Below are 9,784 nucleotides of genomic sequence, written 5' to 3'. Positions count from 1 at the left end.
TGGCGAGCGCTTTGCATTAACGTAGACATTTAAACCTGGCACAGACGACTTTCGGTACATCCTATTTGTAAAAAACAAATCTTACAATTTTTACCCAAAAAAATTATTTCCCCCCGGGGACGTATTAGTTCACAATTTATATGAATAAGTCGACGGTAAAGTAGGTTTCGATTTACGTTGTTTCGCATTAAGTCGCCTTTTCCGACGTATGTCGAGAACTTGCTGCAACCCGAAACCGTTCGCTGGCAGGGCACCTCGAACTTGAACATTTAGTTCCTTCCCGTGGGTTATCGCAAGAGACTCGCAATTAAACTCCACGTTCTTTATTTGGCGCGCGGAAGAGTCCCGGATGTGCATGACATGCCTCGAGTCTAACGTTGTCCAAGAGGGACCTTATTCTTAGGTTTTTTCGGTAAAGTCACGTAGGTAAAAATTTTAAATTAATAATAACAGCGTACTTGAGCCGCACCAAACCTCACACAAATAATATTCAGGACCTACCTTGGCGCCTCCCACTCTCAACCAGTATATATACAAGGACTGTGTTCTTGGAATTTCTATCACTTGATACAGCTATCGTGCTGTGACGGTTCCACCTGAAGACGGAAGCTTGTGTTGCCTCCGAAACGTCGTGATTTTTATTTTATTTTTATTTTACTTTTATTAATTTTAATTTTTTACCTACGTGACTTTACCGAAAAAACCTAAGAATATGAATCCTTGCAGTCACGAAACCTTCAAATCTAGAATCAAGAGGGACCTCTTTATGTGAATAAAGTCCAAAGTTCTAGAGGCCTACGAGTGAATTCTGATCATCCTACCGCATTATACTTCGGCTTTCACGACCAATATGATTCACTAAATTAATGTATACACGTCGTTACTTTATGAACACCACGACCCGACTCGCGTCGTCTCAACCCACACTTATTTCTATAGAGCTGCTCGTTGTCTTCGGTTTGTTGTCCTTCCCCAGCGCATCTCCGATGAGCGCGGTTGGCAACGTGCTGTGCGAAAGAAGTTCTACACGCATGCGTGCGCGCTCGCGTCGCTGACAGCATCGCCGTCCGTTCCCTCTCTCGTCATCCGTCGCCTCTCAGCCGTCGCCTCCACCGCCACCGTACCCGGTCAGTCGCTTCGATATACGTCGTTTCGATATACGTCGTTTCGATATACGTCGTCGAAATACCCCTCCACAGAGGGGGGGGGGGCGAGAGGGGGGGGGGGTGTTGGTGGCAACGGGCTAAACGTCAGCGCCAGTCCAAAGTGAAAACACCAAAGGCAAACATCCCCCGAATAGCCTTAACCGACTTTTCGGGCAAGTGCTGTTTTGCGAGTAGCGCCTATGAAGGCCGGCACGGCACGCGAGGGGATGGGTGGCCGGCACCACGCCCGGCCGCTTTTGTCCCCCGAGTGCTGACGTGTACACACCGCGCAAAGCACTCGCTTGAGGCTGAGTCGACCTAGGGGAAGGGGTGGGAGGCCCAAGTCCGGTTCAGATAATCGTCACCGGTGTTGGTGGCCGTGAGTGGGAATCGAACTCGGGTTGCTGGGTACGTAGCGCGGTGCGCTAACCACTGAGCCACCGCTCCCAATGAAAAAAAATCACAGCAGCCTCCTTCAGAGCCACGCGTGTGCTCACTCACTCACTCGCTCTCTCGTTTTCTCTCTTTCTCTCGCCGCGGTGATTATTTTGCTGGCCCTGCGATAAGGCCGTTCAAGTGGAAAATTAGATAAAAACCCATTTTTAATTTTATTTCATTGCACGGGTCACATCAGGGTGTATAAACGACGCGTACGCATTGTGCATTGCATATCTTTATGTGCTGTTTGTGTGCGCGTGTGTGTGTGGTTATTTACGATTTTTTTTTTGCGGAGCGGCAGTGCAGCGGTTCGCGCGCTGCGCTACGAACCCGGCCACCCGAGTTCAATTCCCGCTCACGGCCAACACCGCTGACGATTATCTGGAGCTGTCCTGGGCCTCCCCATAGGTCGACTCAGCCTAAAATGAATACCTGGTGCGGTGTGTAAACGTTTGTCACTAGAGAGACAAAGGCGGTCGGGCGTGGTGCTGGCCGCCCCCTCGTGTGCCGTGCCGGCCTTCATAGGTGCCTCGCTAACAGCACTTGCCCCAAGAGTTTGTCGAGTCTATACGGGTGATCTTTGTCTTTGTTATTTACGAGCCCCTCCCAACTGTGATATATTTAAACCTGGAAATTTTGGGGGTGGCGTATTGAATTTTGTCGGTTAAATATTTTTTGGTCATTACGGCCGTTGTAATTGTAACCGATACTGTAGTACAACGGCAGATGCGAGACTTAGATCGTTGGATTAACGTAGCCAATGATGATCATCGATATTTGTCCTGGAGTTAGGCCACAGCAGCTTTATGCACAAAAAAATATAGATCAACGCACAGGAAAAGTTCATGGAAAAACATGAAGAGGTGCGACCAGGGGTGCCTTGCAACCCAAACTATGGACCATAGCGTAGACTCATAGAGACCCATAGAGCTACATAGAGACCCGTAGAGATGCAAAGAGACTCATGGAGACTTCATGGAGATTCATAGACATCCAGAGATCCAGAGAGACTCATAGAGGCACATTAAAGACAAGCCACGGCAGTGAGATTGTGGCCTTGAAAACAAAACTACGGACCACACAGTGAACACACATAGAGACACAAAGAAATACAGAGATAACTGATAGAGACCCATATTGACACATCTAGATAAAGTAGACTCATAGAGACCCAAATAGATTGATAGGGGATACATTAAAGACACGAGCCACAGCGAAGCGATGCAACCCAAGCTATGGACCATAGCGTAAACTCATAGAGACCCATAGAGATACATAGAGACCCGTAGAGATACATAGAGATACATAAAGACTCACAGAGATACATAGAGACCCATAGAGATACACAGAGACCAATAGAGATACACAGAGACACATAGAAATACATGGAGACACAGAGACACATAGAGATACATAGAGACACATAGAGATACACAGAGACCCATAGAGATACACAGAGACCAATAGAGATACACAGAGACACATAGAAATACATGGAGACACAGAGACACATAGAGATACATAGAGACACATAGAGATACACAGAGACCCATAGAGATACACAGAGACCAATAGAGATACATAGAGACCCACAGAGATACATAGAGACTCACAGAGATACACAGAGACACACAGAGATACATTAAAGACACGAGCCACAGCGGTGAGATTGTGGCCATGCATCCTACAACTATTGATCCCACAGTGAACCCACTGCGGTCTGGGCGCTCATTTAACAGAGGAGGAGGAACAGCGACACGACACGACACGAACTCTCTATCTCTGCTGAAGCTCTCTCTCCGTGGCCAGCAGCAGCACAAGTCGACATTGGTATCGAGCCCCTGTACCGCATTGCCATGGGCAAGAAGAGAAGAGAATGGTCAATGTAGAGCAAATACCGGACAGATTTTGAGATGATTACAACATGATGCTACGATGGTGAATTGTATATTTTGTGGGAATTTTTTTATTTTATTTTTGGAGTGAAGTGGTGGAACTGGGGTCATCGCGCAGCGCTACGAACCCAGCAGTCCCAGTTGGATTCCTGGCTCCGGGCTAACAGCTTTGGCAAGTGAGCAAAAGCAGTCCTTCTAGATTTGAAGCTTTCGTGACTGCAATGATTCATATTCTTAGGTTTTTTCGGTAAAGTCACGTAGGTAAAACATTAAAATTAATAAAAGTAAAATAAAATAAAAATCACGACGTTTCGGAAGCAACACAAGCCTCCGTATGAATAATAAAAAGCAGTCCTGTTCGTCTCCCCCTTCACCAAACGTGCACTGACCAGCGTGGTGAAGTATGTTCAAAACAAAACGAAAAACCTCAACGACCCACAATGTGCGGGGGAGGCCTTCAATCAGCAGTGGATTGAGAATGGCAGGAATAGATGTTTTTTAAATCCTTTATATTAAGTTCACTTGCTTGCTTGCTTGCGCGCTTACGACCGTGCAAATCTTTCGGTCGTTTTTTAACCCACTTCCCGTGATCCAATCGAGCTAACATTTTGCACAGACTCGTTGTGCGTGGCAATTTATTTTCGTAAAAAAATTTTTCCCAAATTTTACACTTTTTAGGAATTTTTTTTTTTATATTTAATTACCCTTTGCTTAATGGTGGCAGGCAATCATCTGACCCATAGGTGGCAGCCATCTCAAGCCAGAGGACGAGAGGACTCTAGCCGCCACGCATATAAAGGATTTATAGTGAAAAACTTTGTTTTTACGGGTTAATTTTTTTTAGATCTATATATAGATTTGAAACAATAGCAAATAATAGCAAGTAAAAACCAAGATCAGGTGAGATGGACCCAAGCGGACGAAGCGAACGTGAGCGAGTCGTGAAGCAGCACGGTGCGACATGGCATGCTCGCCCGCTTCCACCGCATGCGTCGTCGTTCAAACATTTCGCGAGGAATTTCTTTTCCGCGCAACATCTACAAACATAATATTTAAAAAAACGTTTTTTTTAAACACGATTTCATGAAATGTACTAATAATGGCAGAACTCCACGACTACAGGAAGTGGCCCCGAGGCTTGCCATAACGTAAGGGTCCGTGGTCAATTACAGCCAACGTCAGTTGAGCGTGGACAATTAGACCCAAGCCGAAACATAACCATAAAAAATAATGTTAAAAAAAAGAATGGTAGAATATAGAATTGTCATCGCTATGACATAAACATACCAAGTTTGCAGTCGATACCACATTGGGAAGTGGGTTAAAATTGAGTTACAAGATTTGAGGATACGGCAACAACAACAGACAGAGTGAGTTCATAGAAAGCGTGTAAAAAGATTGTTTCAAATGTGTTTGTTCATTTTTATGATATAATAGAGTATTGTCATCAGTATGACATAAGTATACCAAGTTCGCAATCGATACCATATTGGGAAGTGGGTTAAAATTGAGTTACAAGATTTGAGGATACGACAACAACAACAACGACAACCACAGGCAGAGTGAGTTAAAACACGTTCCTTCGGAGTGGGCAGCTAGGAGCTTGGTTGGACAGCGCATTCGTGCACGACAGACAAATATGCACGACAGACAGACAAATAATCCCTGGTGGGCAGTGTGGAACCTGTTGTTCCTACCTGTGTACAAGATAACTTGACTTGAGGTAGCCAGGCAGTCAGCCAGGTAGCCAGCCCCCTTCACTATCGGACCCTCCTCCTTGCTTAGGCCCCTCCCCTGACCCCCCACCCTCCCTCAGGCCCCTCCCCTGACCCCCCACCCTCCCTCAGGCCCCTCCCCTTACCCCCCACTCTCCCTCAGGCCCCTCCCCTGACCCCCCCTCCCTCAGGCCCCTCCGCTGACCCCCCTTCCCTTAGGCTCCTCCCCTCTCCGTACCCAGCAGTAGGTCTCCACCAATCAAAGAGCTGTTTGTATTGTATTATATATTTATTTACGCACGACAGACAATCAGACAGACAAATAATCCCTGGTGGGCAGTGTGGAACCTGTTGTTCCTACCTGTATAAAAGCGTGTAAAAAATTTGAAAACGCGCGTTACGAAACATCGCGCGTGTGGTGAGGCCACCTTCTTCTGCCAGTGAATCGTCGGCGTGCGTGCGAAAGTGGCGCATACCGTGGCGACTTGGAGCGGCGGATTCCCGTACACCGAGACGCGGTGAGAAGGGGAGAGGGGGGAGGGAGTGGTGGGGGAGGGTGGGAGGAGGAGGGGGAGGGAGAAGGGTGAGGACTGAGGAGAAGGAGGGGGTGGAGGGAAGGGGAGAGGAGGGAGGGGGGAGGGAGTGGTGAGGGAGGGAGGGAGGGTGGAGGAGGGGGATAAAGAAGGGTGAGGAGAAGGAGGGGGTGGTGGGGGAGGGAGGAGGGGGAAGGGGATAGGGGGGAGAGGGGGAGAGGGGGAGGGAGTGGTGGGGGAGGGAGGAGGGGGAGGGAGAGGGAGAAGGGGTGAGGGGGAGAGGGGAGAGAGGGGAGGGGGAGGGAGACGGGGAGAGGAGGAGGGAGTGATGGACGGGAGCCACACAATGGCGTGACATCTTAGAGCGGTTTTCATCAGACCCAGCGCATCGTGAACACAATGGGGAGTGTATCCCACTCATTGGTTAGAACGCCTGAGTTCGATCCGAGGTTGCTCCCGGCCCTGATTGAAATGGATTTTCAGGTGTCGCGATTTGATGGCTTCAGCCCACGTAAACAATTGAGTGATTCAAACGAGCAAATTGTCTTCTGTTTCAGATTCATTCCGATAGAGTCCAGGTCTGTGGATTAAACGTTTCTGGGTTGTATTTTGTTTAATCAATCAACACTCTTTGGAAACATGTCCATGTAATATATGGGTCTCTGTCTATACGTAGATGGGTCTACAGGTGTCCGTATGTAAGTCTATGAGTCTCCGTATGTAGGGCTATGGTTCTCTGTATGTAAGTCTATGGGTTCCCCTATGTAAGTCTATGGGTCTCTGTATATACGTAGATGGGTCTACAGGTGTCCGTATGTAAGTCTATGAGTCTCCGTATGTAGGGTTATGGTTCTCTGTATGTAAGTCGATGGGTTCCCCTATGTAAGTCTATGGGTCTCTGTGTAGGTCTATGCGTCTCTGTGTAAGTCTATGGTTATCTGTGTAAGTCTATGCGACTCTGTGCAAATCTATGGGTCTTTATGAAAGTCTATGAGTCTCTGTGCAAGTCTATGGGTCTCTGTGTAAGTCTATGCGTCTCTGTGTAAATATATTGCTCTTTATTTAAGTCTATGGGTTTCTGTGTAAGTCTATTGGTCTCTATGTAAGTCTATGGATCTCTATGTAAGTCTATGGGTCTCTTTGTAAGTCTATGGGTCTCTGTGTAAGTATATGCATCTCTATGTAAATCAATGGGTCTCTATGCAAGTCTCTGGGTCTCTATGTAAGTCTATGGGTCTCTGTACAAGTCTAAGGGTCTCTATGCAAGTCTATGGATCTCTATGCAATCTCTGGGTCTCTATGCAAGTATATGGATCTCTATACAAATCTATGGACCTCTATGCAAGTCTCTGGGTCTCTATGTAAGTCGCTGGGTCTATATGTAAGTCGCTGGGTCTATATGTAAGTCTATGGGTCTCTGTGTAATTATATGCGTCTCTATGTAAATCAATGGGTCTCTATGCAAGTCTATGGATTTCTATGCAAGTCTCTGGGTCTCTATGCATGTCTCTGGGTCTCTATGCAAGTCTATGGATCTCTATACAAGTCTATGGATCTCTATGTAAATCTATGGATCTCTATGCAAGTCTATGGATATCTATGCAAGTCTATGGATCTCTATACAAGTCTATGGACCTCTATGCAAGTCTCTGGGTCTCTATGTAAGTCGCTGGGTCTATATGTAAGTCGCTGGGTCTATATGTAAGTCTATGGATCTCTATGTAAATCAATGGGTCTCTATGCAAGTCTCTGGGTCTCTATGCAATTCTATGGACCTCTATGCAAGTCTCTGGGTCTCTATGCAAGTCTATGGGTCTCCGTGCAGGTGACGGGGTCTCTATGCAAGTCTCTGGGTCTCTATGCAAGTCTCTGGGTCTCTATGCAAGTCTCTGGATCTCTATGCAAGTCTATGGGTCTCTGTGTAATTATATGCGTCTCTATGTAAATCAATAGATCTCTATGCAAGTCTATGGATCTCTATGTAAGTCTATGGATCTCTATGCAAGTCTCTGGGTCTCTATGTAAGTCTATGGATCTTAATGCAATCTCTAGGTCTCTATGCAAGTCTCTGGGTCTCTATGCAAGTCTCTGGGTCTCTATGTAAGTCTATGGGTCTCTATGCAAGTCTATGGACCTCTATGCAAGTCTCTGGGTCTCTATGCAAGTCTATGGGTCTCTATGCAAGTCTCTGGGTCTCTATGCAAGTCTCTGGGTCTCTATGCAAGTCTATGGGTCTCTATGTAAGTCTCTGGGTCTCTATGCAAGTCTATGGGTCTCTATGCAAGTCTCTGGGTCTCTATGTAAGTCTATGGGTCTCCGTGCAGGTGACGGGGCTGCACTCTGTGAACCCGCTCTTAATCACGAGCGGCGACCTCGGGGGTGGTGGCGGTGGAGGCGAATCGCGGATTTGAACTCTGGAGGTCTCGGCCTCGGTGACCCCTGACCTCCGCTGCGCCACCACCGGTCTGGGCCCCCTCCAAACATTAATTCTAGATTCTTAGGTTTTTTCGGTAAAGTCACGTAGGTAAAACATTAAAATTAATAAAAGTAATTTTTTATTTTATTTTTATTAATTTTAATGTTTTACCTACGTGACTTTACCGAAAAAACCTAAGAATACCCCTCAAAACATTCTCGCGTGGACGCAATCTTCATCCAGGCGCCGGTCAGCGCTTCTTCGTCGTCGTCGAGCGTGGCCTGGACCTCTCGGGGTCTGCGTCTTTCGTCAGGCTACGGGGGCCACCGTCATTATCCAAATGTGCGCACTCCCTCCGACCAATTAGGGTAACCCCTCGCGCGCTCGCTGGGAACGAGAGGGCCCCCGAGGTGCCGTGATGTCGCCGTACCTCTGGGTTTTGTTTTGGTTTTGTTTGGGTTTTGTTTGGGTTTTGTTTTGGTTTTGGCCGTCAGGAACGTGCTCGGCTCTGCCTGGACAAGCCGCTTGCCTGCGCGCGTTGTGTCGAGCGCGCCCGACCCCGTGATGGTCAACCCGATATACATATTCTTAGGTTTTTTCGATAAAGTCACGTAGGAAAATTTGTTTTTATTTTTATTTAACTTTTATTAATTTTAAATTTTTTACCTACGTGACTTTACCGAAAAAACCTAAGAATATGAATCCTTGCAGTCACGAAAGCTTCAAATCTAGAACCCGATATACATTGACTTGAGTTTGTTCATTCTCAGGGCTCTCGAAGGTAGCCACATTTAAGTAACAGAAGCAAACATTAAATGCGGGTTTTTTTTTTTTGGTGACTAGGTTGAGATCATCAACTGCACTTGAAAACCTGGTTGATCACAACTCAGTTTATGTGTTTCTATGGGTTTTTATGTGAGTCTATGGGTCTCCATGTGAGTCTATGGGTCACTATGTGAGTCTATGGGTCTCTGTGTGAGTCTATGGGTCTTTGTGTGAGTCTATGGGTCTTTATGTGAGTCTAGGGGTCTTTACGTGAGTCTATGGGTCACTATGTGAGTCTATGAGTCTCTATGTGAGTCTGTGGGTCTTTGTGTGAGTTTATGAGTCTATATGTGAGTCTCTGGGTCTTTATGTGAGTCTATGGGTCTCTATGTGAGTCTATGGGTCTCTATGTGAGTCTATGGGTCTCAATGTGAGTCTATGGGTCACTATGTGAGTCTATGGGTCACAATGTGAGTCTCTGGGTCACTATATGAGTATATGGGTCACTATGTGAGTCTATGGGTCACTATGTGAGTCTATGGGCCTCTATGTGAGTCTATGGGTCACTATATGAGTATATGGGTCACTATGTGAGTCTATGGGTCACTATGTGAGTCTATGGGTCTCTATGTGAGTCTATGGGTCACTATGTGAGTCTATGGGTCACTATGTGAGTCTCTGGGTCACTATGTGAGTCTCTGGGTCACTATATGAGTATATGGGTCACTATGTGAGTCTATGGGTCACTATGTGAGTCTATGGGTCTCTATGTGAGTCTATGGGTCACTATGTGAGTCTATGGGTCACTATGTGAGTCTCTGGGTCACTATATGAGTATATGGGTCACTATGTGAGTCTATGGGTCACTATGTGAGTC

This window comes from Lethenteron reissneri, chromosome 54 (genome assembly GCF_015708825.2).
Source record: "Lethenteron reissneri isolate LAM-NWPU_2019-01 chromosome 54, ASM1570882v1, whole genome shotgun sequence".
NCBI classification, from domain to species: domain Eukaryota; kingdom Metazoa; phylum Chordata; class Hyperoartia; order Petromyzontiformes; family Petromyzontidae; genus Lethenteron; species Lethenteron reissneri.
The sequence above is the reverse complement of the archived record's forward strand: the minus strand, read 5'-3'. Positions refer to the sequence as shown.